We start from the raw sequence: 17,720 nt of genomic DNA on the forward strand, positions 1-17,720 counted from the left end.
GTTTTGGCTGAGGGCCAACTGCTCAGGCTCTGTGAGTGGTGGTGGTGGAGGACCCCCACCTGTTTTTCGGGCCTCCGCTTTTTTTCTGTTGGCTATAACGGGTCACATTTGAGCATACAGAGTAAGCAAATATGTACTTGTAATGTGCTCAGATAATTTCAATAAGTGCTCACAGAAAGAAAATTAATGTAGCCTCTAACTGCAATTGATTTACATCGGACAAACAGACCAAGCACTATGGCTCATAATACAATTACACCTTACCTGTTTGGACTATATTTTTATATTTCATTTTTACTTGCTGCCAGGAACGTTTGGGGCCTGTTGGGTTGCACCTGCGCTCACATCACATCACAAAATAAAATGTATGAAATAACAAATAAAATAACATATGATAAAATAACGTGTTAAATGGGTGGAAATCCCTCGATCAATGTTTAAATTAACACTCACGCATTGACTCTGTCGGCTATGTTTTGCCATGCATGCTTTTGCAGCTGAGGCTGTGTTACTTTTTTCCGCGGAATTTGCATGTTATCGGCATATGCTGCCATCAGAATTTCGGCCTCAAGCGCTGTGAAATACATTGACCGCGCCTTCTTTCCCTCCATCTCCATGGTGACTCGCTTAATCTGTGCTCCGCTTATCAGGGCTTTATGTATCCTCGTCCGCGCGCTTCACTTGGGGTTAAAGCAACTCCACGTTGACTGAACTAATTGTTATCAGCCTTTCTGAAACCGAATATTCCGAGTTGGACAGTTCGGGGTTACTCAACCGTGAGTGTCGTTTTTCACTCTGAGTTTTCCAAACCGGCTTCCTGAAACAGGGCCCTCGTCTTGTGCTACTGTTGTTAAAAATAAAAAACAAAAACAAAGTAAGCTAAATATACTTTGGGAGCAGTAATTAGGCCTTGGTTACAATATAAAGTGTAACCAAAATCAATTACGTAGTATTATTATAACCATAAAACTATCACATTTTCTGTGGTCGGCAATTATCAGAAGCCCAATTCCACACACCTGCAAGTCTGTGATTCCTGAGAAAGTGCTTGGACATTAGTCCAGCTCCAACTTATGTTCAAAAAAAACGTGTAGAATCCTTTAACACACTCACTTTACTGCAGCAAGTGTGAAAGCATTTAGGTTGGACAAAACCCAGAGTATAGCTACCAACGGTACATTTACTACACTTCACACATCTGTCTAGAATGTGCCTCCATTGTTGAACAAGAGGAAGTGGCCTACTGTGCATGTACAATTTTATTTACATTGCAAACATCTCATGTGTCCAAAGACAGCAAAGTCATGTCCAAAATCATATGAAGCTGAACAGACTTCAGATTGGAACGAAATGAAAGGAACTTGTGTGGGTCAGTCTTTCTCTGCAATCACCTGCAGTGAAGTGACAATGAAATTAAAGAATTTGGAGCTTTTTGTCACTGCTGTTTATTGCACTGCATGTTTTAATGCAGTTAGTACTAAACTGAAATTAGAGACCACACAAATCCACTGTTGGCTTAATACAATTTTATAAAGAACAAAGCTAATTTCACAAAGTATCTCAGAGATTTCGTTTTTGACAAATCATTGTAATAAAAGACATGAACAGATCCACAGGAAACAATTTAAAAGTATCCATAACTCATTGAGCACACTGTCAAAGGCTGATGAGGTGCATGCAAGCTACCTGGATTTCATCCTAATCATTTCAAATTTTACTTTTTAAACAAATGGAGACCATAAGTACAAATGCTATAGAGTAAAGCAACATTTCTCAGAGTGTCTCAGGTGTCGCCCAGTAACCTACACAGAAGTGTTCACTGTGGCTCCAGCACTTATTCAACAGAATAAGTAACAAGGTATTAGTCTTCAGGCTGAAGGTCAAACAGATGTTTAAAAATTTTTTTTTGCTGTCCTTCTGCAATCCACTCTCTTCATCCACTCACTGCATTAGGCCCGTTGTCTTCTCCTGGGTCAAATCACTGAAATGGAACAAATTTGATCAGCCTTTGTAAACATTTCATCTCAAAAAGAAAACCTCAGGTTTTCTGTTCCTGAGACTTGTGTGTGCGCAGCTTTGATTAATGTGTAATGAGTGACCATTTACCTGATCATCCTCGCCACCTCCTTCTTCATCATAGTAATAGACGTTGTCTCTGACACCATCATCCAGCAGGAGTGGCTCCTTTTTCTCCCTTTTCCTCTGTTTTGTAACCAGCAGCACTAGCAGCAACAGCGCTGAACACCGAGCACAACGTTTAGCACACAGTAACCAACCAAATCCTACTTAGCCGGGAAAGGAAAGAGATGCACCGTCCTGAGACTACAGATGTGTGACTCACCGAGCAGCAGGATGGCTCCAAGTATTCCAAGGATAAGGGGCAGGTTGCTGGGAGCTGCACCATAGCGTCCTGGACCTACCATTATCATAGGCACCAATGGTTGCAGTGTATCTGTAGTTTGTGACGAAGATACCCTCTCTGTCCATGGACGTGTACACTTTAATAAGACCTGTGTCCTTGTCCACGTTCAGCCAGCCTGCTGGGTCAATCAATATTTTGTACCTGTACAAGACAGTCACAGAACGATAGTAATACTATCCAGGCAGAATGATTAGAATTAGCATGTTTCACAATGTGATACAGTGGAACCCCGACTTACGAAATCAATTCGTTCCCGAGGGTCTTTCGAAAGTCGAAAATTTTCGTAAGTCGATGCACCCATCGCGCGTTTTGACTGAGGCGATGCTGAACGATAGGCTATAGGCTAATTGCTAACCAGAGCAACAATACGTCGTTCAAGTGGAACAGCGAAGCGCAAGTATGGAAGCCAAGGGGTTGTCACATGAATCGGAAGGCATTGTGTGTGGGCTCAGCCAATCAGAGCCAGTGGATTTCGTTACTCAGGCATTTTGCCATAACATGGGCAAAAATATTGCCGTTCAGTGCCTTCGTAACTTGAATTTTTCCGTGAAACGGGGTATTCGTAAGTCGGGGGTTCCACTGTATTTGATTTTGAACATCCTCCGCTTTCTCCTCAGGCTAAATACACGGTGCAAGAATTAAACACATTAACTGTTACAGGGTTCTCACATCATTTAAAAATACTGGTGGCCAATAGTACCATCCATCAGCCTCCTAGTAGATGCAGCTATGGTAGGAATTTGAATGTCTTAAGTTGCCTCATTCTTGGGTTATCGGATTCACAAACTTTGGTGTCCACAGCGCCTGTCCAGCAGGGTGGTGACAATACCCAATGAGCCTTTTACAACTAAGGAGTTAAAAAAATGCTTTAAGACCTTAATGATACAAATTAACTAATTAACTGTATTTGGGTCTTTTATAAGCCTAATATTCTATTATGGTATACAGCTATTCAGTGTTTTATCGCTATAGACAGTATTCTGTAATTATATCTGCCACACATGAGGACAGTGAATCAATTTTGACCATCAAACAGAACAAGGAATCTAAAACATTTATCTAAGACATTTATCTATAAGGAAATTTAATATTTGCAGCACTTATGAGGTCAATGATACATTTTCTTTAGCAGTAGAAAGTCTCTCCCCCACCCCCCGACTTACGAGACTGTCTGCTTGCGTGCAGTGTCTGGGTCTGAAGCAGTGTACTGCACCACGACTTCATCCACAGCAAGGTCCTCTGGTTTTACCACAAGAATCTCCTTTGGATCAAATATTGGAGCTTCATTCACATCTCTCACATTCACCACCACTGTGGCGGTAGAAGTGACCACAGAAACACCAGGAGCAAAAGGAATCTCATTCTCCACTGAAACCAACAGAGTGTGCTTGCTGGCCCTCTCGAAGTCCAGCTCCTGGTTGGAAGGAAGGGAGGAGGAAGGAAAACAAAACAAAAAAAAACAAACAAAAAAACCCACACACAACATGAGGGTGTTGGCACAGATTTTTGTGAGGATACAAGAAATCACAAAAATGCTGCCATCAAATGACACAAACATTCATAGATGATAAATATCTCCCAATATTATGAATGAATTCCTGATTTTCTTCCTACCTTTGCAGTAGAAAGGATTCCTTCCTGTTTGTTAGTTCCCGTTTTTACTGTGAAAAGTCCATCAGGATCACCACTGACGATCTTGAACTTAGCGTTCCAGGCTGGAGTTTGTGGTTCATCCTCATCTGTTACTATCATCCTAACCACCACAACATCCTTTTTGTTTTCATCAACTGTTGCAGTATACTGTGAGAAAATAAAGGATGGGTCAGAAATCATGGCAGTGAAAACAGATCTAAAGACTCCTAACTAGGAATGGAGAATAATGGCCTCAGTTTGTAGTCTGTGTCATTATATTAGGTTCATTACTTAATGCAAGTCTACAACTGTGGAGTCCATAAATTTAATTTGCTATGCATGTGGTAAAATATTGTTTTTAACTGCATTTGTACATTTCCCATGTGCTGTCAAAGCCTGGGTTTTTGCTGTGTCACAGTATGTGTGAGTGCAACATTAATAATGCAGTTAGATACAGGATGAATGTTCTGCTTTAACCATGTGAAAAAGCAGCAGTTAAACAGGAAGTTTCCAGTTACTTCGTACTTACAGATTTCTGAGTGAAGACTGGAGCGTTGTCATTGCTGTCCGTCACCGTGAGGATGACTTTGGTTTGTCCACTTAACCCTTCTCCCGCCAGATCTGCTGCTTGTACTGTCAGAGTGTACTGTGGATATTTCTGGTAAGATACAGACATCAGCTCATCAACAGGAAGGAAGAAACAATGACATCGGTTTTACAGACTGTAACACAGCCTTCAGACGGACTAAAGCTCTTCATCTATGAAGGCCAATTCTGCTGAGAAGCTGAAGCTAAACTCATTTAATATTTCGCTTATGACAAACATGATGCTGTTGAGAGCCTTGGTCAAACTGTTAGAATAAAGTATTTCTTGACCATTTGGCACGAGGCTGTTTGTTGTTGCTCTGTGACTTCTTTGTGTTTCAAAGAAGTTCATGATGCTGCACCAGAAACAGCTCTGATCTCCTGTAGTCTGCATGGAAGACACAGACTAGTCTGACAAACTATTCGCCAAGTATAAATAGTTTGTCCAGAGGTATGACACAAACCAGAAATGTAGACAGAAACTAACTATACTTCAGAGGCTGTGTCTAGTTTTACTGTCAAAAAAAACTAAAACAAACAAACAAAAAAAAAAAAACCCCACCATGTTTTTTTGCAGCACCCTCTTTGTGATTGATTTCTAGCAGTGACAGGCAGACTGCTGATCCGGATTCATTATAAAATGTTTTTTTCAGCCCTTCGGTGTAAAAGGACACTTGTGTTTTAAATGTGTTTAACAGGTCTTACCTCTCTGTCTAATCCGCTACCAGTGACTCTGATGCTTCCAGTAACTGGGTTGATTTCAAACATGTTGTCAGTGGGCAGCGGTGGGTCCTGATTCAGAATACGATAGCGGAGCTCTGAGTTGTCAGTCCCTGGCTCATCGTCATCTTTGGCCTCAACCTTAACCACCTCCGTCCCTGGAGTGGAGGAAATAAAAAAGAAGTTCCTGAAGGTCTTCACACTGCTTCAATTACAAGATTTACTAAATAAAATTGACTTAATGCAAACGTCTGCTAATTTCCTTCCAACCCAAATCCTTCTCTGGTGCTTTAGGTGTCATTCTGATTTTCTTTAAATCTCTGGGCATCTTGAAATTCATTAAATATAGTGGATAAGCCCTTTGTCTCCGGTTCTGTCCATAATTTTTATGGACAGAATTTCTAGGCGCAGCCAAGTGGCGGAGGGCTTTCGCTTTGGTGGCCTCAGAATCTCATCTCTGATTTTTGCAGATGATGTGGTTCTGTTGGCTTCATCGGGTGAGGGCCTCCAGCTCGCACTGGAACGGTTCGCAGCCGAGTGTGAAGCAGCGGGAATGAGGATCAGCACCTCCAAATCTGAGGCCATGGTTCTCAGCCGGAAAAGGGTGGAGTGCCCACTCCGGGTCGGGGATGAGTTCCTGCCCCAAGTGGAGGAGTTCAAGTATCTCGGGGTCTTGTTCGCGAGTGATGGGAGAAGGGAGCCGGAGATCGACAGACGGATTGGGGCTGCAGCTGCAGTAATGCGGACGCTGCACCGGTCCGTCGTGGTGAAGAGGGAGCTGAGTGTAAAAGCGAAGCTCTCAATTTACCGGTCGATCTACGTCCCTACCCTCACCTATGGCCACGAGCTGTGGGTAGTGACCGAAAGAACGAGATCGCGGATACAAGCGGCAGAAATGAGCTTCCTCCAAAGGGTGGCTGGCCTCTCCCTTAGAGATAGGGTGAGAAGTTCGGCCATCCGGGAGGGGCTCAGAGTAGAGCAGCTGCTGCTCCACATCGAAAGGAGCCAGCTGAGGTGGTTCGGGCATCTGACAAGGATGCCCCCTGGGCGCCTCCTGGGTGAGGTGTTCCAGGCATGTCCCACCGGGAGGAGGCCCCAGGGCAGACCCAGGACACGCTGGAGAGATTATATCTCTCGGCTGGCCTGGGAACGCCTTGGTATTCCCCCGGATAAGCTAGAGGAGGTGGCTGGGGAGAGGGAGGTCTGGGCCTCTTTGCTTAGGCTGCTGCCCCCGCGACCCGGCCCCGGATAAAGCGGATGAAGATGGATGGATGGATGGATAGTGGATAAGTATTAGAAACACGAACAAAAGCAAAGAAAACTACCCAAGTCCAGAGGCAATAAGGTTTCTATACATACCGATGGCCGTGGCCTCAGCAACATTTTCTTTGTAGTCTGTCGTAAAATAAGGTTTGTTGTCGTTCTGGTCGATCACATTGACTTTAATCTCCATAGGATCCTCAGCTTGTCCTGCTCCGTCATCCACAGCATGTGCTTCAAACTACACAGACAGAAGATTTTAAGTTTAGATTCGCCCCCACACAGACACACACTTTTCCAATAGAGATTGACAGACCACGTGACTTTCGCGCATTGCATGCCGGGAACTCGTGGCAAAACAATCCAAGTACCGCATCAAATGCAAGCATTTGCAGCACCGCAAAACGTTCATTCTTCGGTTCCAATAAATTCTTGCTTTTTCTTTGCCCTCCAAAAAGGTATGTACAAAACGAAGGAGAACAACGCCGGTCCGTACAAAGACAGACTTGATGAAAAGTCAAAGAAAAGATAAAAAAATCAAACCAGTGAAAGGGTCAGACCCTTACGAGCACACAGAGGGACAAAAGACGTCAGCGTGCTGCCCAACTTTCACCACGCTCAGATTTATAATTATACGGTTCTTGGAGTGAGTGCATACACTCATGAAGTTTAGTAACTTCAGGTCACTGCAACAAGCCCAGGTACAGTTTACCGACGGATGGGTGCAGGACCTTGAAATGCACCGTGTAGAAAGTAAAGACCATCGTACGTATCATAAGTTTACCAGTCTCACAAATCGTCGTCATACATACACATTCGTTAACCGTTTAATAATAGGACCTTTGAGCTAAACTGTAATTAATTAGTAGTGGAAATAATTTCTGGTAGCATCACAGAAATGTAGCAGTGACAATAATACTGTATGCTGTAATCGTACTGGACAATTAGTGATACAAAACAACTGTTTTATCCTGTGAATAAAAGTACATGTTTTTGTCAATGTACCATAATAACAGAAGCGAAACACAATATTGTGTCAGGACAATTCACTATTTATGCACAATAAACACAGGAGCATAGCGCGACAATTTCTGTTCAGCGCCAGACTTGCTTGTAACCTATATCACCAATTATGTTAAGAAAAATGACGCATTAACTACAACAGCAGACTGACCTTTGTGGGAATGCTTGGAGCAGACTAACCTGTGAGCTGGAGTGTTCTGGGACGTTATATTTGCTCTTTGAATGGCAGCAATCCAGTCGCCTCTTTGTTACTTCGGAAACACGGCTCGAACAATTTCTCTTCAACGACGTAATCCGATAACAACCGATCTCTTTACCCGTCGGCTTTCCGTGGCTGTCATGCGACCGGCTATTGCAGTTAATAATACAGCAGCTTCTTGCCATTTTTTGTGTTTCTTTTTATCGCTGTGTAACTGATTTCAATTGAAAGCCTGCGTGCACTAGTACCTCTTGCCACGAGTTCCCAGAATTCTTTGCGGTTTTACCCCTGAGTGACGTCACATTTTCAATCTCTATGGGGATCAAAATGCAATAATCAAGTACACACATGGAAAATCATTTGGACAGAGTGAGGATGATTACCAGGTAATGAGCTGTTTCCTCTCTGTCGAGTGGCTGTGTTACATACAGATTGCCCGTCTCTCTGTCCATTGTGAAACGATTAACAGGATGCAGATCAGCTCCAGGACCAGTGATGCTGTAAAAGATCTTCTTTAATTTATCGTCACTAGAGCGGATCTGGAAAAACAAATGAAAAACACAACAGGACTAATTAAGATCACTCTCACCATCTAAAGTAACTGTTAAATAGTAAAGAGGCTGTGCATTAGACTCAAATTCAAGAGATTTCTGGTTATTTTGATATATAGATCAGAAGGACTCCTTGTGATCTCAAATCAAAAAGATTGTTAGATTCTCTAAGCATTTTGGGCACACTATAATTACTCATTGTAAATAATTTGAGTTATTAGCGTAGTGTTATCGTCAACCAATTTACTCCAGTTTTAGTTAATTTTGTGTGTCACTGTTGCCAAGTTCAAAACACTCCAAAAGCGCAGGATTAAGACCCTATAGTATTAGAAAGAAATCACAACAATCAGCTGATCTCCATGAGTAAACACTTGTCACCGTGAGAAAGCAAACCCCCTTTTAACTAGAGAAATGTCCAACAGAACCAGGTTCAAGGACAGGGAGCCATCTGCCACAAATTGTTGGGGAGTGAAAGTTAGGAGTAGTGAGATATGGGACAAATTTTAGCATTTATAAACTGAAATTTAAAAAATAAAAACAATTATACCCAAGAGACAAATAAATCTTTAACTTGGCACTTAAGTATCAACTTTTCTGTCTGCCAACAATATATAGATCTTTACTTGTGCCTTTACACTTCACTTGCGTTACTCTAAAGTTAACTGATAGTCATACTAAGAATTACTTATGACATCTGTTACGAGTTCAAAATATTGGGGATGGAGACAAGAGAAAAACCACAATAACAACACTGGTCCGGTCGGGTTGAGTCAAACGATGATTTTAATGATCACACACGTGGGAGATGGACACTGATGCAGACAGTCTCAGATCTCAAAATGGTGGAGCATTGCTCAAACTTTTATAGCCCCTGGTGCCCCCACCTTATCATAAAAAGCCTAAACATTCACATGCTTTCTCTCACACGGCGCCTAAGCTACGACCTTGGCTCCCTGTTTATCTGCTCCTGCTGAGATGGGGCAGAAAACTCCAGCATGTTCTGTTCTCTTCTAATCAGACAAATAAGACAATAACTTTCTGCGAACAGTATTTCTTATAACTCAGCAGTATAATGCATCATAAAACAATATCATTCATCCACAATAAATCAGCAGTTTAATGTAATGCAAATCAGTTTAACTAATGCAATAGTTATCAGCTTCTTCTAATTCAGGAGAATAATGCAAACTAAAACTACATAATAATTCACAATCTTTAATTAGGGGTCTAACATGGCATAAAATAATATTATAATCTAACACATCCAAGAAAAAAAAAAAAAAAAGACATGCGGACTGCAGAGGAAACAACAGCGAGATCCTATGCAGAAATAAACATTTAAAATGCAGTTTATTGTCAAATTAATCACAAGGTCATTCAGTTCACCTTACCTGAACTACTTTCAGGGGATACGTTCCTCTCTTATTCTCAGGAACATTGAGTGGAGGAATAAGCCAGGCCCTTTTCCTCCTCCTCAGCCCTCCACCAGACTTGGGAAATTGCAGAACGGGCACTTGTGGCTCAGTGGCATTCTGGAAGAACATACAGACAGCTTTTTTAGCAAAAGCTTGGATAGAACACCACTCAGAACTTAATTAAACTACGAGGAGGAGCACAGACGTTCTCAGAACGAGTTTTAAATTTTTTTCAGACTATGATGGGTCTGTGTCTGTCCAGAGTTAATATCAGTTTCAACATCTTAGCCATGAAGGCCAATGAGGCATTATCATCACCCTACCAAGCAGGACATGTTGATACTCAAGTTTGTGAATCTGATCAATTATATGTAGCCTCACGAGTTAAGATGCCATCTGTTGTATCTACTAAAAGTGTCGGAAACAGGCATTTTGCATGTATCGATTCCAAATGTACTTTTCATTCATGCCCCATTAAACAGTGTCTCTAAACCTACCTCTGTGTTGTTAATAGAGTCCATTTCAGTACTGTGATGCTGAATGTTGAAGTTTGTGTGGGCTCCATGGTGGTGCTTTCCACGGTGATGCTCAGGGTGAACGACACTGACTGGAACTGTTGTTTTGTGACCATGAGAGTCCCAGGAGTGGATGAAGAAGTTCTGGTGTCCTTTATGAAGAACAACCTCTGTTTACCTGGAAGGTAAATAAATAAATAAATAAATATATAAAAAACAAAACCTTTAGCAGAAATACAACATACGCTACATTCGTTAGACTAAGTCTCCACAAATCTTACTTTAATATCTTCTTTTCTAAACTAACCCCAACTTTGCTGTCAGGTCTGTCAACTCTACTTACCGTTAATGTACCATCTGCCTTTACAGTAAAGTGACTGTCATCAGTGCTGAAAAGAATTACTGTGCGCTCTGTGCAGTCAGTGAAGCCCACTGGGAAAGGATAGAAAAGAGTTAATCATTATGAATGTGATACATATAGTGAAAAATCTGGCAAGTTTTTTGTATTCAAAGAAAAGCGACAGACACCACTCCCTCTTCCTTAAGAAAAGCAGCATAAGTGACTGCAAGATGACTAAATGGTTTTTAGCTCTGGATAGTAGCAACACTCAGTCAGGTTATCAACATTATTTACTTTTAACAAAAGTGTCAAAACTGCATTTACACACACACGGCCAATTTTTTTTTATTTGAAGTACACATTCTCATACAACCATCAATCTCGCTTTGAGGGTTTAAATTGGTAAAAATATTAATAAAAATTTGGCGTTTACCTCAGGTTGTCATTTCAAAAAGCAGCAAAATTGCCAGTGCAGAACAGATTTTTTCTGGTTTCCATTAAAGACAACATAACTACACAACACCTCACTTCCCACACCCTTCAGGGGACCATGCTTATGAAAATTACATATTGACAACGTAATGTTAATCCATTCTTCATTTCTTTCATTCACTTTAATACTTAACATTCATTGTTAAATTTCTGCGATGGGTAATTCATTTTTAGGATACAAGAAAGAAGAGAAGGGATAAACAGCCTTGACTTGAACTAAAACAATTCATAGAATTGTCTAAACCTACGCATTCTTAGAAAACAGCCTATTAATATAAAACTATCAAGACATGCAGTCAAAGTAAAGCAGTATTGGAAGAGGAAAAGGTAGTATAATGCATCTGTAATAACCATAGGCCAAGAAAGCTAAAACAATGTTTATATTTTAGTAGGGTTGGAACCATCAATCATTTCGAACCAGCTATTCTACCCATTATTCACTGCTCCTTATAGAAGTATTGTGGAGTAAGTGTTTGCTTCACTACAGCCTTTTCTCATTAGTGCCTACTCAACTTGATTTTTAGTTTTTTAGGTTGCAGTACTTTTGGCACCTACTCTAGGGCCCTGTTGGCAACTACTCTTAATGACATTTTACTGAATTGTATTGAAAAAGGACAGAAACTGGCATATGATGTCCAGATATAGATTTCTGCAATATTTTCCTAAATAAACAAGGTAAAGCTGTACATACATTTACACAGCGTTTTAATCTGATTATCATAAATTGCTTGTGTCTTAAAAACCCCATCAAAGTGGGTAATTAGTTATTCAGTAGAGACAATTGATAAAGAAACAAATATTCACGTTAAAGCAAACATGCATAACCACAGCCCATTTAAAACAAAACAAAAAAACAAAAACTGTTTAAGTCTGTTTATAAGAAGCTTTTAAAAACCTTTCAGTTAACTGAAATCAAAGAAAACAGTTCCTTTTTCAGAGTTTCACTTGAATAGCAAAGCCTGTAAAACAGGTTCGGGGATAGTGCTCTGACCAGCAGGTAAAAGTAACAGAAGCAGAGTGAGAGCAGGCTGAGACATGTTTGGGTTTCAACTAAGAACAATGTGCCCAGCTAATCTGCTGAAGGCCATCTGGGCTGGAGGAGTCCTTTACAACAGCAGAGTTATTCCATGTAGGGCTGCAACTCAGATCTAAACCCTCCGACAGTTTCATACAAACAAATCTGTAATGTGAAATGATACTAGACAATAGAAACAAATACCCAAAAACAATTTCATTTAGATTATGACTAAGAGTAACGCACCATCCAGAAAACATTAACATCCAAATCAAAAACACGTTTAAAAACACCCATGTACGAGCCTACACTGGGTTGCTCTTACCTTTGCCCAGCCTCATGCCCGGCCTCAGATGTTCCCTGGACACTCTGAAAACTAGCAGCTCTGACTCAAATCCAGGCACACATGTTGGCCTGTTAGCTCTCTCTAGTGCTGACACCTAGGAGAGGAGCAACAGTTTCAGTTAGACGTACAATAAGACTTCAGGCTTATAAGAGTTCGAAACTGAATAACTACACGTTTAAAAAAAAAAAAAAAAAAAAAATCAAAAACTTGAAATGTTTTCAGCATTGAAAGGTCAGGATTTTAGGTTTTTCCTTAAGCTGAACGTCGTGCAGCTTTGAGCTGTTGTTCAGAAAATGCCATGCCTTGGCAAAGCATTGCACTGCTTAATATACACAGTTTAAACACTAAATAATAAAGAACAAAATAACTGTCACTTTAAATACTAATGAAAATGTGTCTAACGCTCCGTGTAATTATATGAATGAATTGAAAGTGTGCCTGTAAGCCAAATGACTTTTCATTTCATTTTAAAATCCCAAAAACGATATTACTTGGATGATAGTCCTTTTTCTCTTTTACATTAATGAATCTTTTTAAAAAAGTGCTTCTCGATATGTGTAAGCGAAACAGACTGGAGTGAACAAAGCTGAAACCACAACTCTGAACTGGAAATTAACCTGCAGACAACGTCATGAGCGGAATCAGGGCGAGGCTCGCTCACAACCTCGAACTCTTCGAGGCGGAAGGGTATGAAAAGAAAAAGAAAGACGGCCTAAACCTCCGCGTGTGTTCTGCGGTTTCGACACTTTTTTAAAATACATATTTTTTTTAAATATTTGTTGCAGATTGCTCTGCGGAGAAAGCTGCTACACACAATAAGGATTTTAGACCCCCACAAGTTCGTTTGGCCCACTAGTCCCAGCAAGTACCATAGCTGATAAAAGTATTTCTTTATTAAAATCGAAGGCTACTTCACGCATAAAGAGGTGCCGAAATTATTCCGCGAAGAAAAGAAAGGAAAGACTGCTTGTGAGATACCCGGTGTTGTCCAGTTCAATCAAATAAGTAACAGGATTAACCGACATTTATTTTTTGCGACTCTAAGCAGAAGGGACAGTGAGAGAATTGAGCACCGATGGCAAAATATTAACCAAAAGAGGAAGTCTCACCTGGAAAACGACGATTAAAGCACCAAAAACCGCGAACAATGCGGTCGCCATTTGTCTAAGTCGTATTTTTAGTATTCCTCTCGAGTACACAGCCAAAAACGAAAAGAATCCTAAATATATTCCTCTTTGAACTCGCTTCTTGGCGTCTTCCTGTTGTCCCCTGAAGGTAGTTTCTGTAACTGAGACTCGACTCTGCAAGGCGCTCTTTCAGGTACTTTCAGCACATGACGTCAGCTTACAGGTGCGCAGGTTCCGTGTTCCTAATATGGTCATCCCAGCCCGTCACACCTGAAGTGACAGGAACAAGTAGTTTCTGTTCATAAATAATAAATAGAGACACAGCGGATAGTAGCAGCAGACAGCGTTATTATAGGATAGAATAGAATAGAATAGAATAGAATTCAACTTTATTGTCATTGCACATGCACAGGTACAGGGCAACGAAATGCAGTTTGCATCCATCCAGAAGTGCTTTAGTGACATAGATATATTACAATATATATTAGCAATAGTATAGATATGTAAGTATATTACAGAAATGGGTCTATTATGGTATGTTATAATGTACACGGTATTATCAGCAATGATCTGAGTCTGAGTTCAGTTAGCCACATTCGGGAGCTCTCAGTCTCATTTCCTCTTGATAATCTGTCTCTCACTCCCCATGTCTTTCTCACACATGCACACACACTGACATTCAGACTTTATCCACAGTTGCTTACTAAGAATCACTAAAAAACACGTGAAGCTGCTGACAGAAAACCATCTTTCATTTGTAAAGCCAACCAACAGTGTTATAAAGTCATTAGTGTGAAACCAGCCTAAAAAAACCACAAATGACTGTCTGAAAACCAGTGGATGTATTCAGCTGAGTGTTGAAAGGAAATCATCGACAGTATCCCCGAACAGAAGCCAAATACAGAATTTGATGATACAAATTTAAGCATTCAGCTTTATTTGCTTCAGTTTTCACTGTCATCTGAATACACAACATCCCATTTGCTAATAAGCTGTTGTAAGCGTACCCACTGAAGTAATGCTATGTGCTGATAAACATCAGTAATTGATACTGAAGAAAAATGGACTTTTCTCATCCATGCTGTTCTTACCCTCACAGTCTGAAAGCATGTGACTGAGAGAATGCACTACTACTTTATTTTAAATGGAATTTCATTTATTCAAGTCCAATAGTTTAAGTGAACAATGTTTGTAGTAGTCTACAACAATAGTTCTCCAGGTTTCTTGAAGGACATTAGTAGTGATATACCTGTACTTTCTTTCTCCAATGTGGCTTTAATGCAACTAGTCTTATAATTATCTACTAGTCTGCAACAGTTAGACTCGATGATTACACATAGATGATTTAACTACTTTAGGGGCATTTCACTTTTCTAAAAGTTTCACAGGCCAACAGTTTTAAATAGAGCACCACAAACAACATGTATTCTTTTAGAAATAAACTGTGACACTTCTTAAAAACACATATTCACACCTAGCCACACCCTGTAACAGTTAGACAGAGGGGGTGCAGTTAGGCTCCCAACAGTCTGCAAAAAGGCATGAAGCAAACAAAAGAGGCTCCCTTATCAAGAGCATCCCAGCCCAAAGGGGTTTCTTCACAAACAGTTAATTCCATTATCTTATCTTATCATGTCAGAGGCCAACAGAAACCATGTCCAACAGAGTCTCCAAAGGCCTGCTCCCTTTCTTCCTTACATCGTGCTCTTTTATCTAAATCAAATCAAATCAAATCAAATCAAATCAGACACAAAACCCCGAGGCTTTCATTATTATATCTGGAGACTTTAACCATGCCACACTGGATTCTACTCTGGCTGCTTTTCACCAGTTTGTGAATTGTCCCACAAGGAGCAACAGGACAATTGACCTACTGTATGCTAATGTGAGAGATGCATACAGAGCCACCCCCCTCCCCCCACTAGGGAAGTCAGACCACAACCTGGTTTACCTACAGCCACAATACACACCCCTCGTCCAAAGGCAGCCTGTCACAACGCGCTCCATCCGGAGATGGACCCCAGAAAAGGAGGATGCTCTGAGAGACTGCTATGACACCACAGACTGGGATGTGCTCCTGAGCCCACATGGTGAGGACATAGAGGGGGCGACACACTGTCTTACAGACTACCTCAACTTTTGTGTGGACACAGTCGCCCCTGCTAAGACGGTACGGTGTTATCCTAATAACAAACCGTGGGTAACACAGGAAGTCAAAGCTGTCCTCAACATGAAGAAGAAGGCTTTCAGGAGCAAAGTGAAGGAGGAGATGAAGGCAGCACAGCGGGAGGTGAAACGCTGCCTGAGGGAAGCAAAGGACACCTACAGGAGGAAGGTGGAGCAGAAGTTGGAGAGGAACAATATGAGGGAGGTCTGGAATGGTGTGAAAACCATCACAGGCCACAACACCAAGAAAAGCACAGTGTGGGGGGAGGGGGGGGGGGACTGTGGAGAAGGCAAACGAACTCAACAACTTCTTCAACAGGTTTGACCAGCCCACAACCCCCCCACCCTCACCTTCACCTTCACTACAGAGTCCTCTCCCCACTCTCCTGCCTCCCTCGCTTCCCCCCCTTCCTGACACCATGACACCCCCCTCCTCCAATCAGCAGCAAGACATCTCCCCCCCTCCCCTCCTCCCAAACATCTCCCAGTGTCACAGTGGATCAGGTCAGGAGGCAACTGAGGAAGCTTCGCCCCAGAAAGGCAGCAGGCCCAGACAAGGTGTGTCCTAGGATGCTTAAGGCGTGTGCTGCTGAACTTGGGGAGCCGCTACAACGAGTCTTCAACCTCAGTCTGCGACTGGGGAGAGTGCCCGCCCTATGGAAGACATCCTGCATCGTCCCGGTCCCCAAAAAGAACCGGCCCAATGAGCTGAATGACTTCCGACCGGTGGCACTGACGTCACATCTTATGAAGACTCTAGAGCGGCTCTTCCTCAACCTCCTCCGACCACAGGTACAACATGCCCAGGACCCACTACAGTTTGCATACAAGGCGGGTGTCGGAGTGGAGGATGCCATCCTGTACCTCCTACACAGAGCCCACTCACACCTGGATGGGGGAAAAGGCACGGTCAGGATCCTGTTTCTTGACTTTTCCAGTGCCTTTAATACCATCCGGCCCTGTATGCTTCAGGAAAAACTGAACAGGATGGAGGTGGACCCCTGCCTGGTGGCTTGGATCTCCGACTACCTCACCGACAGACCACAGTACGTCAGGCTGAAGGACATCACGTCTGACACAGTGGTCAGCAGCACAGGAGCACCACAGGGAACTGTGCTGTCCCCCCTTCTCTTCACCCTGTACACCTCTGACTTCTGCTACAACTCTGAATTATGCCATATTCAGAAGTTTGCAGATGACACGGCCATCATGGGGTGTATCTGGGATGATCAGGAAGAGGAGTACAGAAGTCTGGTGAGGAACTTTGTCGCATGGAGTCACACAAACCACCTGCAACTCAACACCTCAAAGACTAAGGAACTGGTTGTGGACTTCGGGAGGTCCAGAGAAGGTCCACTGCCGGTTCAGATAGAGGGGGAGGAGGTGGAGGTGGTCAACAAGTACAAGTACCTCGGGCTGTGGGTGGACAATAAACTGGACTGGTCATGCAACACAGAGCACCTGTATAAAAAAGCCCAAAGCCGACTGTACTTCCTCAGGAGGCTGAGGTCTTTTAACATCTGCAGGAAGCTCCTGAGGATGTTTTACCAGTCGGTGGTTGCTGGAGTACTTTTCTATGCTGTGGTGTGCTGGGGGAGCAGCACAGCAAAGAAGGACTCATCCAGGCTGGAGAAACTGATCAGGAGGGCTAGCTCTGTGGTCGGCATGAAGCTGGACACTCTGGTGACAGTGGCAGAGAAAAGGACATTAAAGAAACTGATGGACATTATGAACAATGCTGGGCATCCTCTGCACACGGCCATTAACAACCAGAAGAGTCTGTTCAGTGACAGGTTGCTTCTCCCCAAGACAAGAACTAACAGACTTAAAAACTCCTTTGTCCCACACGCCATCAGACTGTTTAACTCCTCTCTGGAGGGGAGAGGGAGGGGAAACAGGAGGACAAAGGAGG

The 17,720-nt window shown here is 42.3% G+C and overlaps 1 protein-coding gene and 1 pseudogene across 2 annotated transcripts in view; one reads left to right on the top strand and one right to left on the bottom strand.

Annotated features, from left to right (window-relative positions):
* The first annotated feature begins 388 nt into the window (after nucleotides 1–388).
* The window catches only part of LOC308410888 (uncharacterized protein), a 176,358-nt gene continuing 159,026 nt past the window's right edge, over nucleotides 389–17,720 (top strand). The window contains exon 1 of the mRNA XM_080904549.1: nucleotides 389–833. The gene's annotated coding sequence lies outside the window, so the exon portion shown is untranslated. The remainder of the gene's footprint in view (nucleotides 834–17,720) is intronic.
* LOC308410900 (cadherin-1-like) lies at nucleotides 822–13,927 on the bottom strand (annotated as a pseudogene). The gene is made up of 14 exons (XR_013974706.1): nucleotides 13,625–13,927; nucleotides 12,495–12,609; nucleotides 10,666–10,754; nucleotides 10,305–10,500; nucleotides 9,784–9,924; nucleotides 8,225–8,380; nucleotides 6,719–6,860; nucleotides 5,345–5,517; nucleotides 4,584–4,712; nucleotides 4,037–4,222; nucleotides 3,586–3,836; nucleotides 2,342–2,563; nucleotides 2,107–2,237; nucleotides 822–1,981 (listed from the first exon to the last, which is right to left on the bottom strand). The product of XR_013974706.1 is annotated as a cadherin-1-like (transcript).

Source organism: Rhamphochromis sp. 'chilingali' (genome assembly GCF_963969265.1).
Source record: "Rhamphochromis sp. 'chilingali' genome assembly, chromosome: 15".
Classification (NCBI taxonomy): domain Eukaryota; kingdom Metazoa; phylum Chordata; class Actinopteri; order Cichliformes; family Cichlidae; genus Rhamphochromis; species Rhamphochromis sp. 'chilingali'.